This window comes from Rutidosis leptorrhynchoides, chromosome 2 (genome assembly GCF_046630445.1).
Source record: "Rutidosis leptorrhynchoides isolate AG116_Rl617_1_P2 chromosome 2, CSIRO_AGI_Rlap_v1, whole genome shotgun sequence".
In the NCBI taxonomy this organism is placed as follows: domain Eukaryota; kingdom Viridiplantae; phylum Streptophyta; class Magnoliopsida; order Asterales; family Asteraceae; genus Rutidosis; species Rutidosis leptorrhynchoides.
In genome coordinates, this window is record NC_092334.1 from 69,793,552 (window position 1) to 69,805,978 (window position 12,427).

Sequence of the window (12,427 nt, forward strand, 5' to 3'; positions counted from 1 at the left end):
ATTTCAAGGAAGAGCCCAGTTTAACCGGAACTTCAACAACCCCTACAACCCTCAATGTCAAAATTCCAATTACCAACAAGGGTCAAGTAGCGGGTACCAACAACAAACTCCGGGTTTTTATCAAAAACCCCAACAGGAAGAGAAAAAGTCAAATTTGGAGAGTATGTTGGAAAAGTTAATTGCATCACAAACTCAACTTGTCACAAACATAAACCAAACCAACGAGAAAAACGAACACCGGTTTAGAAACCAACAAGCCTCAATACAGAACTTGGAGAAGCAAATGAGTGGGTTAGCTAGTTTACTTAGTGAGAGAAAACCAGGAAGTTTACCGGGCGATACCAATAAGAACCCCCGAAATGAGCACGCCAATGTTATTACACACGGAGTGGTTTAGCATATGATGCTCCAAAAATGCCCAAAAATTCTGATTTCAGTGTTCCGTTGAACCAAAATGATGAACCGGTTAAGGAGCCGGAACAAGTGGTTGAAAAGGAAGAACGGGAAAAACCCGTAGTGAAACCATATCAACCACCGCTCCCATACCCAAGAAAGCAAAAACAAGAAAGGCTAGAGGCCGAAAGGTCGAAATTCCTAGATATGTTTAAACAAATTAACATAAATATGCCTTTCATTGATGTAATCTCAGGTATGCCCAAGTATGCTAAGTTCTTAAAAGACTTACTAATCGGAAGAAAATGGAGGAACTTTCATCAGTCACCATGAATGCTAATTATTCAGTAATCTTGATGAACAAAATACCAAAAAAGTTAGCATATCCTGAAAGTTTTACCATACCATGTCTCCTTGGAGATTTGGAATGCATTAAAGCATTAGCGGATTTAGGGGCTAGCATAATGTAACATCCCAACCCGTAATACAAACGATCACACGGAAATATCAATTAATTTTTTTTTTGCTGGAACAGCATATGGCGCGGCGCGCCATATGGCCGCGCGGCGCGCCAAAGTGGCCTGTCCAAAAAGTCATGAAATGCGAAAATGTTTGACCACTTCCCGACGTATTTAGACAAAACGATTTTAACCATACATTAATATATGTGGAACTAACACGTTCCATTAATAAAATTAGTTTTATGAAGACCGGGCCCACATCGGCCGTTTTACGACTTTCGTATGAAAATACAAGTTTTCAACCACATGATTTGTAATACAAAATAAAGGCCGAGCATGGCGATTGGGGATACGCTACCCAATCCTAATCAATCCAAAAGCAAGCCTTCTAAAGCAACTATGCAAGTCCACTAGTTCCCGCTTACCCGAGCCTCCGCATCCATGCAATCTATATAAAAAAGTCAACAACGAGAGGGTAAGCTAACGCTTAGTGAATGATAACATACTACATGCATATATATATGTATAAAATGGACACGCCACACAAATATCAAATACCGCATACCGAAGCATCTAAGCATAAAGGCAAGCTAGTCTAAGCATACCGTAACATCACTAAGCAACAAGCTAACAATAAATAAAGTGAGTTCACCAACGATGATGTGAACAATGCCAATAAGCCACACCCGGAGGGTTAGCTACATCACAACAATTCATTAATATAAACGACATTATACGTATACAATATATATATATACATATATATATATATATATATATACATATATATATATATACATATATATATATATACATATATATATATATATATATATATATATATATATATAAATATCTCGAATAGCATAATTGCTTACGCTTACATCACAATAACCATGGTTAACCAAATCTTCGCAAGGGAATGACTTCGCGAAATAAGTCATCGATGTTCATAACATTCTTTAGTATACTTAACACCTCGTATCACTAAACCCTAGGGTGGCACCTTAACACCTCGGTACTTCACCCCGAGTGGCATCTTAACACCTCGATGCTTCACTCATTATTTTATGGAGTGGTGTCTTAACACCTCGACACTACACCCCTAGGTGGCATCTTAACACCTCGATGCTTCACCCCGAGTGGCATCTTAACACCTCGATGCTTCACCCGTCAATTACTTAGAGTGGCATCTTAACACCTCGATGCTTCACTCCGAGTGGCGTCTTAACACCTCGACACTTCACTCGTCACGTGAAAAGTGGTGTCTTAACACCTCGACACTACACATTTCACGCTACCACAAATAGATATATTATATACCTACACATATAATTATTCCAGTCACTATATTAACCCTTCGTCATTGGGGTTATATAGGTCCACATCACACGCCCATGTGATAACGTACACACAAAGTGTGAACCTTGCCAAAGTGGTCAACCAAAATGCACAACAGTGCCAATTGGACCTATACACAAGTTCAACAATTCCACCTATACGAGAAGCGAGCTCTATAAGCGAGAACCCCTTCACCCAACCCGCACCCATCCTACACATACATATGCATATAGGATATTAACACTCACCTTGTCGCCTTGAAGAATGCTACCGAATAATCCGCAATCGCCGATGGAATGTACCTAATCCATTTATCACATAACAAGTAACACAATTAGGGTGGATATACAAATCAACCCAAATTGACAACTAGTGCAATTTCGACCCAAATGCACTTCCAAGCACAAACCGCGCCCAAACTAACCAATAATCACTAACACAAGTGAGAATGGTCCTAATATGCCAATCAAACCCAATCATAGGTGTTAAACACCTATCTTGCCCAAAATGACACTTAAACCCTAATTTGACCCATAAGAAGTCAATATCACGCCATTAGCAAGTTTTGACACCAAAACATATTTAACTCGGTTCTATGCTTCAACTTAATCCATTTTAAGTTTATAAACCTTATTAAATCGACAATTGGGTTATAATCATCACCAAACTTTAATCTTTGACTCTAGTCAAAGTTAGTCAACCAAACATACCCAAAAGAGTTTCAACACTACTAGAATCACTAATACTAGAGATTACACACTACATACAAGACTTAAACATGGTTAAATCATTAACCAAAACTAAACCCACCAACATCAACAATAACTAGTTACAATTACCCATTTCACCTCCTAAATGGGTTATATAACTAACTAGTTCAAAACCCTAAACTTGAATATCAAATTACAAAGATGAAGTTCGGAGTTTGAACTTACCAATACCGCCAAAATGATGCCGTTGACGAGTAGAACAACTTTAATACCCGAGGTTTGACCCGAAACACCCTTCTTCTTCTCCAATTGGAGCTCTCTCTCTCTAAAACTCTCCTCTCACTTTAGGGTTTGAAGATGAGAGTGTTTGATGAGTGAAAATGAGCTCCAATGGAGTTCTAGATCAGTTTTGGTGACTCTAAACCGACCCTAAATGAAAAGATCAAAGTACCCCTCATTTAAGCCTTTTAAAAAGGCTGAAAATTGCATCAGACGGGTTCGGCGCGCCGCACCGAAAGGTGGAGCGCCGCTCCAACCTACAGGTTAGTTTTCAGAAACTTGTTTTGGCCATAACTTTTTGACCGTAGCTCCGTTTTCGATGAATCAAATATCGTTGCAAACGTAATAAGATTTCCTTTCCAATGGTAAGGCTTTGAAACATCAACACAAACTTTATTTGGGGTTGAAAAGATACGTACACACCTTGCCACTTCAGACAACGTCCAGTTTCCTTCGGCGTTCGAGCAAGCAACACGTACACTTCATATACGCATCGTACACCATATATACATTATGTACAATAAATATTTAGGTCTTACAACTCTCCCCCACTTAAACTCGATCACGTCCTCGTGATCTTCTCCACTTAACCAATCCGGAACTACTCAACGGCCCTCAATCCTAAGTTCCAATCCGAACTTTCCTAGACAATTCTTCCCAATGAATCACCTTTAACAACAAAGTCGTCACCCGCGATTTATCAAAACCACTATCCGAGCACTAAAACCTGCTCTTTTCCCCATATCGGGAAAAACTCAACCAATCTCGTACCGAGATATCAATTCCTTAGCGTACCTTTACCAAGGACAACGCTAAAAGTGACCAAGTCTCAACCTAAAATCAACGATCTGAACGTTGAAGATCGAACCACATGAATCCTTACGGATTACACTTACCACTAAACATCCTTTGTAGTGTGCAATACAACCAATATGCCACTATCCTAACATCATAAGCAACGGCTAAAACCAAAAGCGCCTAAAACAACTATGGCAACGCTAAACCTAAGGTGTACAAAATCGACTATTGTCACACCCATAACAACATGTGAGCGAAACACGGCTATCGCCTCACTAATCCCACGACATGGTCCTCACTATCCCACCATCGGTGTATAAAACAGCCGATAGATCACACCACATGGTCCTTACGACCCCACCATCGGTTTATAAAACAACCGATAGATCCCTCAACACCGGATGAAGTCAGCGGACCCCGTCAACGGTCATGCTTCACCGATATAACACTACACCCATGATGAAGTCAGCGGACCCCGAAGGTCATGCTTCACCAATCAACGATCTCATGATGAAGTCAGCGGACCCCGAAGGTCATGCTCCACCAATCAACAATCCCATGATGAAGTCAGCGGACCCTGAAGGTCATGCATCATCAATCATCAATACCATGATGAAGTCAGCGGACCCCGAAGGTCATGCTTCATCAATCAACGCCCTTTTGGCCTCGAACGACGAGTAGCGTAACATCGCGCTCTGCTACGCCATAGTGAATCCTAACGGATACCACTAACCATTCACACAATCGAGCAAGAACCACCTATATCAAACATAGACACAAAACATTAATTCTCTAAAAGAGAATCCGACACACACATCCCTTAACCGAGGGATTTCAACTTGCTTGCCAAACACGTCCATTATCTCTCAACGAGATTTACCACATTACCACCTTGGTGATAATTCAAATCCAAAATCATAAGTACAATTTAACCGAAATTGTACTCTACCATTACCGACCAAATCTAGGTCCCGACACAAATTTCGGATCTACCAAAAGCATTGTCCGAAATCTCACACTAAAACCTCCGCGTGCAGGAGTGTAACTCCCCCACTTGGAACTACGTTCCATAACTGCATCTCGTACACCCGCACAATGCTACCAAAGGTAGACTTTACCAATAATTGGGTTCACACGGCCCATCACCATGTCTTGCTTCAACTTTGAGCATACCAAGGATCCTAACCTATCCTTAAACACTTCGAACGAAAAGTGTACCACAAATTACACGAACTATACACTCACAATCATCCAATTGCTTTAGTTTGTCGAATTCCACCTAGTCACTCATGTACCTAAGGGTTTCTCCTCGGTACCCCAAGTACAATGTAACCGCAACACAATCGGAGTCGAACACCACGCTAGTAGGTATAAAAGAGCCACCTAATGTCGCGTTACGTAGACTCCTTTACCAACATATATCGAGATCAACACTCGATTTCTTGGGTTTCATCCCACCCGTTGAACCTCATGGTTCATCAACTTCAACACAAAAGCGAACACGCACTTAACAACCGAACACAAAAACTCATTTCCATGGCTTGGTAGAAACACCTCCCAAATACTAAGGAATGCTTGGTTACACCAAGTCTTGCGCCCTTCGTCCGACAATCAAACGTCACCATAGGGTACTTCCATTAGGAACGTCACCCATATCCATAATATGCACAGCACAATTGAGACCTTAAGGGTCTCACTCGAACGAGCTTAACGACCCGATACCAACCAAAATGCCTAAGCACCCAAGGATTCGCACCATAGAGTCAAGGCATAACACACCACTTATACGCTCTAGTGAGAGCAAACCGGAGCCATAAACGTAAACCCCCCGCTCGCTACGATTTATCTCCAATGGAGAATAAAGTTTAGCTAAGACTTACGCACTTACCACATGTTATTACAAGCGAATAACATATAATTTCGTACTAAAAGTACCTGATGTAGCGCTGTTGGGCTTCCACGCTCCACTACCCATCATGTATTCGCGCTCTAACCTCCTGACCCGATTGTCATACGATTCGAAACACTCTGACTTCCGGTGTCCCTCCATTCGGCAAATGAAACACCTGATTGAACCTAAAGGCACCACCGTACAATCTTGTGCCAAATGACCCCGTTCCCCACACTTAAAGTACGTGAGCTTGTAACCCTTCTTACTCTTCTTCTTCACATTCCCGACGCCTTCAGGCATACTTCGTGCCCTCTTACCATGAGCACCATGTAATCCTAACCTTGAAAGTACATCTTCATCATCACTACCTCGAGGTTTGGGAAACCTCTTTTCAAACTCTTCCTTTACAGCTTTAGTCACTTGGTCTCGGACCATTTCCGTCATTTGTCCTTCGACCAACTCCTTGGTTACTTCCCTAACTTTGCCGGTGAAAACCGAGACATATTGTTCAAACACGGCCTCAATCTTTAACGTTAACTCATCATTCCCTTCTTGAATAGGCTCACTCGTTCCGCATCCATCTTCCGTTTTCATTCTAAGGAATGCAAATGATTAGATCACGAACGTATAAACCACATGCACAACACCGTCCCATCTTGCTAACACTCGTCGTACATCACTTGTTAGACATGATTTGCACCCGTAATAAGGTTTGCAAGTCCTTATTACGCACACACACCGTATCAACTCGTTAGTACAACGACCGCCTCGCTCGATGATATAAACAAACATAAACAAAATTCTACGCGATATGCACATACGCGAGAATTATTATCACAACACAATTAATATATTAATAATATCCGCATTACTAATATAAACGTTAGTCCACCTACAAACAAGGCACTAACTATAACCTATTCCGACCCGAAATCCCTACAAGTCCCGCACCAAATTAAGCACACACAAAAGTCTAAGTCTAGGCACCTATCTCAAGTCACCTAAATCCCTTAGACCATGCTCTGATACCACTTGTAACATCCCAACCCGTAATACAAACGATCACACGGAAATATCAATTAATTTTTTTTTACTGGAACAGCATATGGCGCGGCGCGCCATATGGCCGCGCGGCGCGCCAAAGTGGCCTGTCCAAAAAGTCATGAAATGCGAAAATGTTTGACCACTTCCCGACGTATTTAGACAAAAAGATTTTAACCATACATTAATATATGTAGAACTAACATGTTTCATTAATAAAATTAGTTTTACGAAGACCGGGCCCACATCGGCCGTTTTACGACTTTCGTACGAAAATACAAGTTTTCAACCACATGATTTGTAATACAAAATAAAGGCCGAGCATGGCGATTGGGGATACGCCCAATCCTAATCAATCCAAAAGCAAGCCTTCTAAAGCAACTACGCAAGTCCACTAGTCCCCGCTTACCCGAGCCTCCGCATCCATGCAATCTATATAAAAAAGTCAACAACGAGAGGGTAAGCTAACGCTTAGTGAATGATAACATACTACATGCATATATATGTATAAAATGGACACGCCACACAAATATCAAATACCGCATACCGAAGCATCCAAGCATAAAGGCAAGCTAGTCTAAGCATACCGTAACATCACTAAGAAACAAGATAACAATAAATAAAGTGAGTTCACCAACGACGATGTGAACAACGCCAATAAGCCACACCCAGAGGGTTAGCTACATCACAACAATTCATTAATATAAACGACATTATACGTATACAATATATATATATATATATATATATATATATATATATATATATATATATATATATATATATATAAATATCTCGAATAGCATAATTGCTTACGCTTACATCACAATAACCATGGTTAACCAAATCTTCGCAAGGGAATGACTTCGCGAAATAAGTCATCGATGTTCATAACATTCTTTAGTATACTTAAAACCTCGTATTACTAAACCCTAGGGTGGCACCTTAACACCTCGGTACTTCACCCCGAGTGGCATCTTAACACCTCGATGCTTCACTCATTATTTTACGGAGTGGTGTCTTAACACCTCGACACTACACCCCTATTGGCATCTTAACACCTCGATGCTTCACCCCGAGTGGCATCTTAACACCTCGATGCTTCACCCGTCAATTACTTAGAGTGGCATCTTAACACCTCGATGCTTCACTCCGAGTGGCGTCTTAACACCTCGACACTTCACTCGTCACGTGAAACGTGGTGTCTTAACACCTCGACACTACACATTTCACGCTACCACAAATAGATATATTATATACCTACACATATAATTATTCCAGTCACTATATTAACCCTTCGTCATTGGGGTTATATAGGTCCACATCACACGCCCATGTGATAACGTACACACAAATTGTGAACCTCGCCAAAGTGGTCAACCAAAATGCACAACAGTGCCAATTGGACCTATACACAAGTCCAACAATTCCACCTATATGAGAAGCGAGCTCTACAAGCGAGAACCCCTTCACCCGACCCGCACCCATCCTACACATACATATGCATATAGGATATTAACACTCACCTTGTCGCCTTGAAGAATGCTACCGAATAATCCACAATCGCCGATGGAATGTACCTAATCCATTTATCACATAACAAGTAACACAATTAGGGTGGATATAAAAATCAACCCAAATTGACAACTAGTGCAATTTTGACCCAAATGCACTTCCAAGCACAAACCGCGCCCAAACTAACCAATAATCACTAACACAAGTGAGAATGGTCCTAATATGCCAATCAAACCCAATCATAGGTGTTAAACACCTATCTTGCCCAAAATGACACTTAAACCCTAATTTGACCCATAAGAAGTCAATATCACGCCATTAGCAAGTTTTGACACAAAAACATATTTAACTCGGTTCTATGCTTCAACTTAATCCATTTTAAGTTTATAAACCTTATTAAATCGGCAATTGGGTTATAATCATCACCAAACATTAAATCGTTGACTCTACTCAAAGTTAGTCAACCAAACATACCCAAAAGAGTTTCAACACTACTAGAATCACTAATACTAGAGATTACACACTACATACAAGCCTTAAACATGGTTAAATCATTAACCAACCCTAAACCCACCAACATCAACAATAACTAGTTACAATTACCCATTTTACCTCCTAAATGGGTTTTATAACTAACTAGTTCAAAACCCTAAACTTGAATATCAAATTACAAAGATGAAGTTCGGAGTTTGAACTTACCAATACAGCCAAAATGATGCCGTTGACGAGTAGAACAACTTTAATACCCGAGGTTTGACCCAAAACACCATTCTTCTTCTCCAATTGGAGCTCTCTCTCTCTAAAACTCTCCTCTCACTCTAGGGTTTGAAGATGAGAGTGTTTGATGAGTGAAAATGAGCTCCAATGGAGTTCTAGATCAGTTTTGGTGACCCTAAACCGACCCTAAATGAAAAGACCAAAGTATCCCTCATTTAAGCCTTTTAAAAAGGCTGAATATTGCATCAGATGGGTTTGGAGCGCCGCGCCGAAAGGTGGAGCGCCGCTCCAACCTACAGGTCAGTTTTCAGAAACTTGTTTTGGCCATAACTTTTTGACCGTAGCTCCATTTTCGATGAATAAAATATCGTTGGAAACGTAATAAGATTTCCTTTCCAATGGTAAGGCTTTGAAACATCAACACAAATTTTATTTGGGGTTGAAAAGATACGTACACACCTTGCCACTTCAGACAACGTCCAGTTTCCTTCGGCGTTCGAGCAAGCAACACGTACACTTCATACACACATCGTACACCATAAATACATTATGTACAATAAATATTTGGGTCTTACACATACATTTAATGCCTTATTCATTATATGTTAAGCTAAACCCCGGGATACTAAAACCAACCCGAATGGCAATTCAACTAGCAGACCGCTCTGTTAAATTCCCCCGTAGAATTTTAGAAAATATGTTGGTAAAAGTAGGTACCTTAGTATTTTCGGCTGATTTTGTAATTTTGGACATGGAGGAGGATACACGTGTGCCTCTTATATTATGTCGACCTTTCCTCAATACTGCTAGAGCTATGATAGATGTTCATGGGCAGAAATTGACCCTTAGTATTGAGGATATGAAGGTTGCCTTTTCCGTTGACCATGCCCTGCAATACCCCGAATCTACTGATGATCAATGTTATTATTTGCAAACCGTAGACACATATTCGGAATTGTTGCAGGAATTTCCAGAATTGCAAGGTACGGGAGAATGCATTTTTGTGGAAGGTGATGAAGAGAATATGGTGGAAGAAGTGGAGATGTTGACCACCTTGATGGCTAACGGTTATGAGCCAAATGATGAAGAGTACAGAAAGTTGGATTTGGGAAATGAATACCGATGTAAAACATCGATTGAAGAACCCCCCGTTTTAGAACTCAAGCCACTTCCAAAACACTTGGAATATGCTTACCTTCAAGAGGGTTCTACTCTTCCGGTTATCATTTCATCCGAACTCTCTGTAAGTGAGAAGTCTAAGCTTGTTTCCATGTTAAAAGCCCATAAATCGGCTCTAGCATGGAAAATTCATGACATCAAGGGTATAAGTCCATCTTATTGTACGCATAAAATATTAATGGAAGATAACTATAAACCATGTGTACAAAGACAAAGGCGACTGAACCCTAATATGCAGGAAGTTGTTAAAAAGGAGATTGACAAACTCCTAGATGCAGGTCTTATTTATCCAATTTCGGATAGTCCTTGGGTGAGTCCGGTCCAATGTGTACCCAAAAAGGGTGGCATGACCGTTATCACCAATGAAGACGACCAATTAATTTCCACCAGGACTATCACGGGTTGGAGGGTATGCATTGATTACAGAAAATTGAATGATGCTACCCGAAAAGACCATTTTCCCCTTCCTTACATTGATCAAATGTTGGAAAGGTTGGCAGGAAAGAACTTTTATTGTTTTCTTGACGGTTTCTCGGGATATTTCCAAATCCCTATAGCACCCGAGGACCAAGAGAAAACCACCTTTACATGCCCTTATGGTACTTTCTCTTACCGACGTATGCCCTTTGGCTTATGCAATGCTCCTACTACCTTCCAAAGGTGTATGGTAGCTATTTTTCATGATATGATCGAAGACTTTATGGAAGTATTCATGGATGACTTTTCAGTCTTTGGTGATTCTTTTGACTCATGTCTTAATAATCTTGAGCGTATATTGATTAGGTGTGAAGAATCTAATCTTGTGCTTAACTGGGAAAAATGCCATTTTATGGTAAGAGAGGGCATTGTTTTAGGTTATAAAATTTCCTCTGCAGGACTGGAGGTGGACAGAGCTAAAGTGGAAGTTATAGCTAAATTACCACCACCGTCAAATGTGAAAGGTGTAAGAAGTTTTCTGGGGCACGCCGGTTTTTACCGACGGTTCATTAAAGATTTTTCCAAAATTGCAACCCCGATGAACAAACTTCTTGAGAAAGATTCTCCATTTGTCTTTACAGACGAGTGTCTTAACGCCTTTAACCTCCTTAAAGCAAAACTCACGCAATCACCCATTCTCATATCTCCGAATTGGTCAATTCCATTCGAACTTATGTGTGACGCTAGTGACTTTGCTATTGGTGCAGTCTTGGGGCAAAGAATTGAAAAACATTTCAAGCCCATTTATTATGCTAGTAAGACATTGCAAGGAGCCCAACTTAATTACACTACCACCGAGAAGGAACTCCTGGCAATCGTCTTTTCGTTTGATAAATTCCGATCCTATTTGGTACTAGCAAAGACGGTTGTCTATACAGACCATTCGGCATTAAAGTACTTGCTTGCTAAGCAAGATGCTAAACCCCGGTTAATACGTTGGGTCTTGCTTTTGCAAGAATTCGACATTGATATTAAAGACAAAAAGGGGGCCGAAAACCTAGCAGCCGATCACCTTTCTCGACTTGAGAACCCGAATCTTGAGGTTCTCCATGAGACCATTATTCAAGATAATTTTCCTGACGAAAATCTCATAAAAATTGAGAAAATTGATGATCCCTGGTTTGTAGACATAGCCAACTATCTTGCGAGTGGATTCCTAGAAACCGGTATGTCACATCGAAAACGAAAGAAATTTTTCAGTGACATCAAATACTATTTTTGGGAAAACCCGTATCTCTTTAAAAGGTGTCCCGATGGGATAATCTGTCGTTGTGTCTCCGGGGAAGAATGCAATCAAATTCTTCTCCAATGTCATCTTGGTCCCACTGGTGGACATTTCGAACCCCAAATCACGGGGAGAAAAGTCTATGAGGCAGGTTTTTATTGTCCTACCATCTTCAAGGATGCCCACCAAATTTGTAAATCATGCGATTCTTGCCAAAGGGCAGGAAAAATTAGTCAAAGAGACGAAATGCCTCAAAACATAATCCAAGTTTGTGAGGTTTTCGATATTTGGGGCATTGATTTCATGGGACCATTCCCAAAATCTAATTCCAACCAATACATACTCGTTGCAGTTGACTACGTGTCAAAATGGGCGGAAGCAAAGGCTCTCCCCACAAACG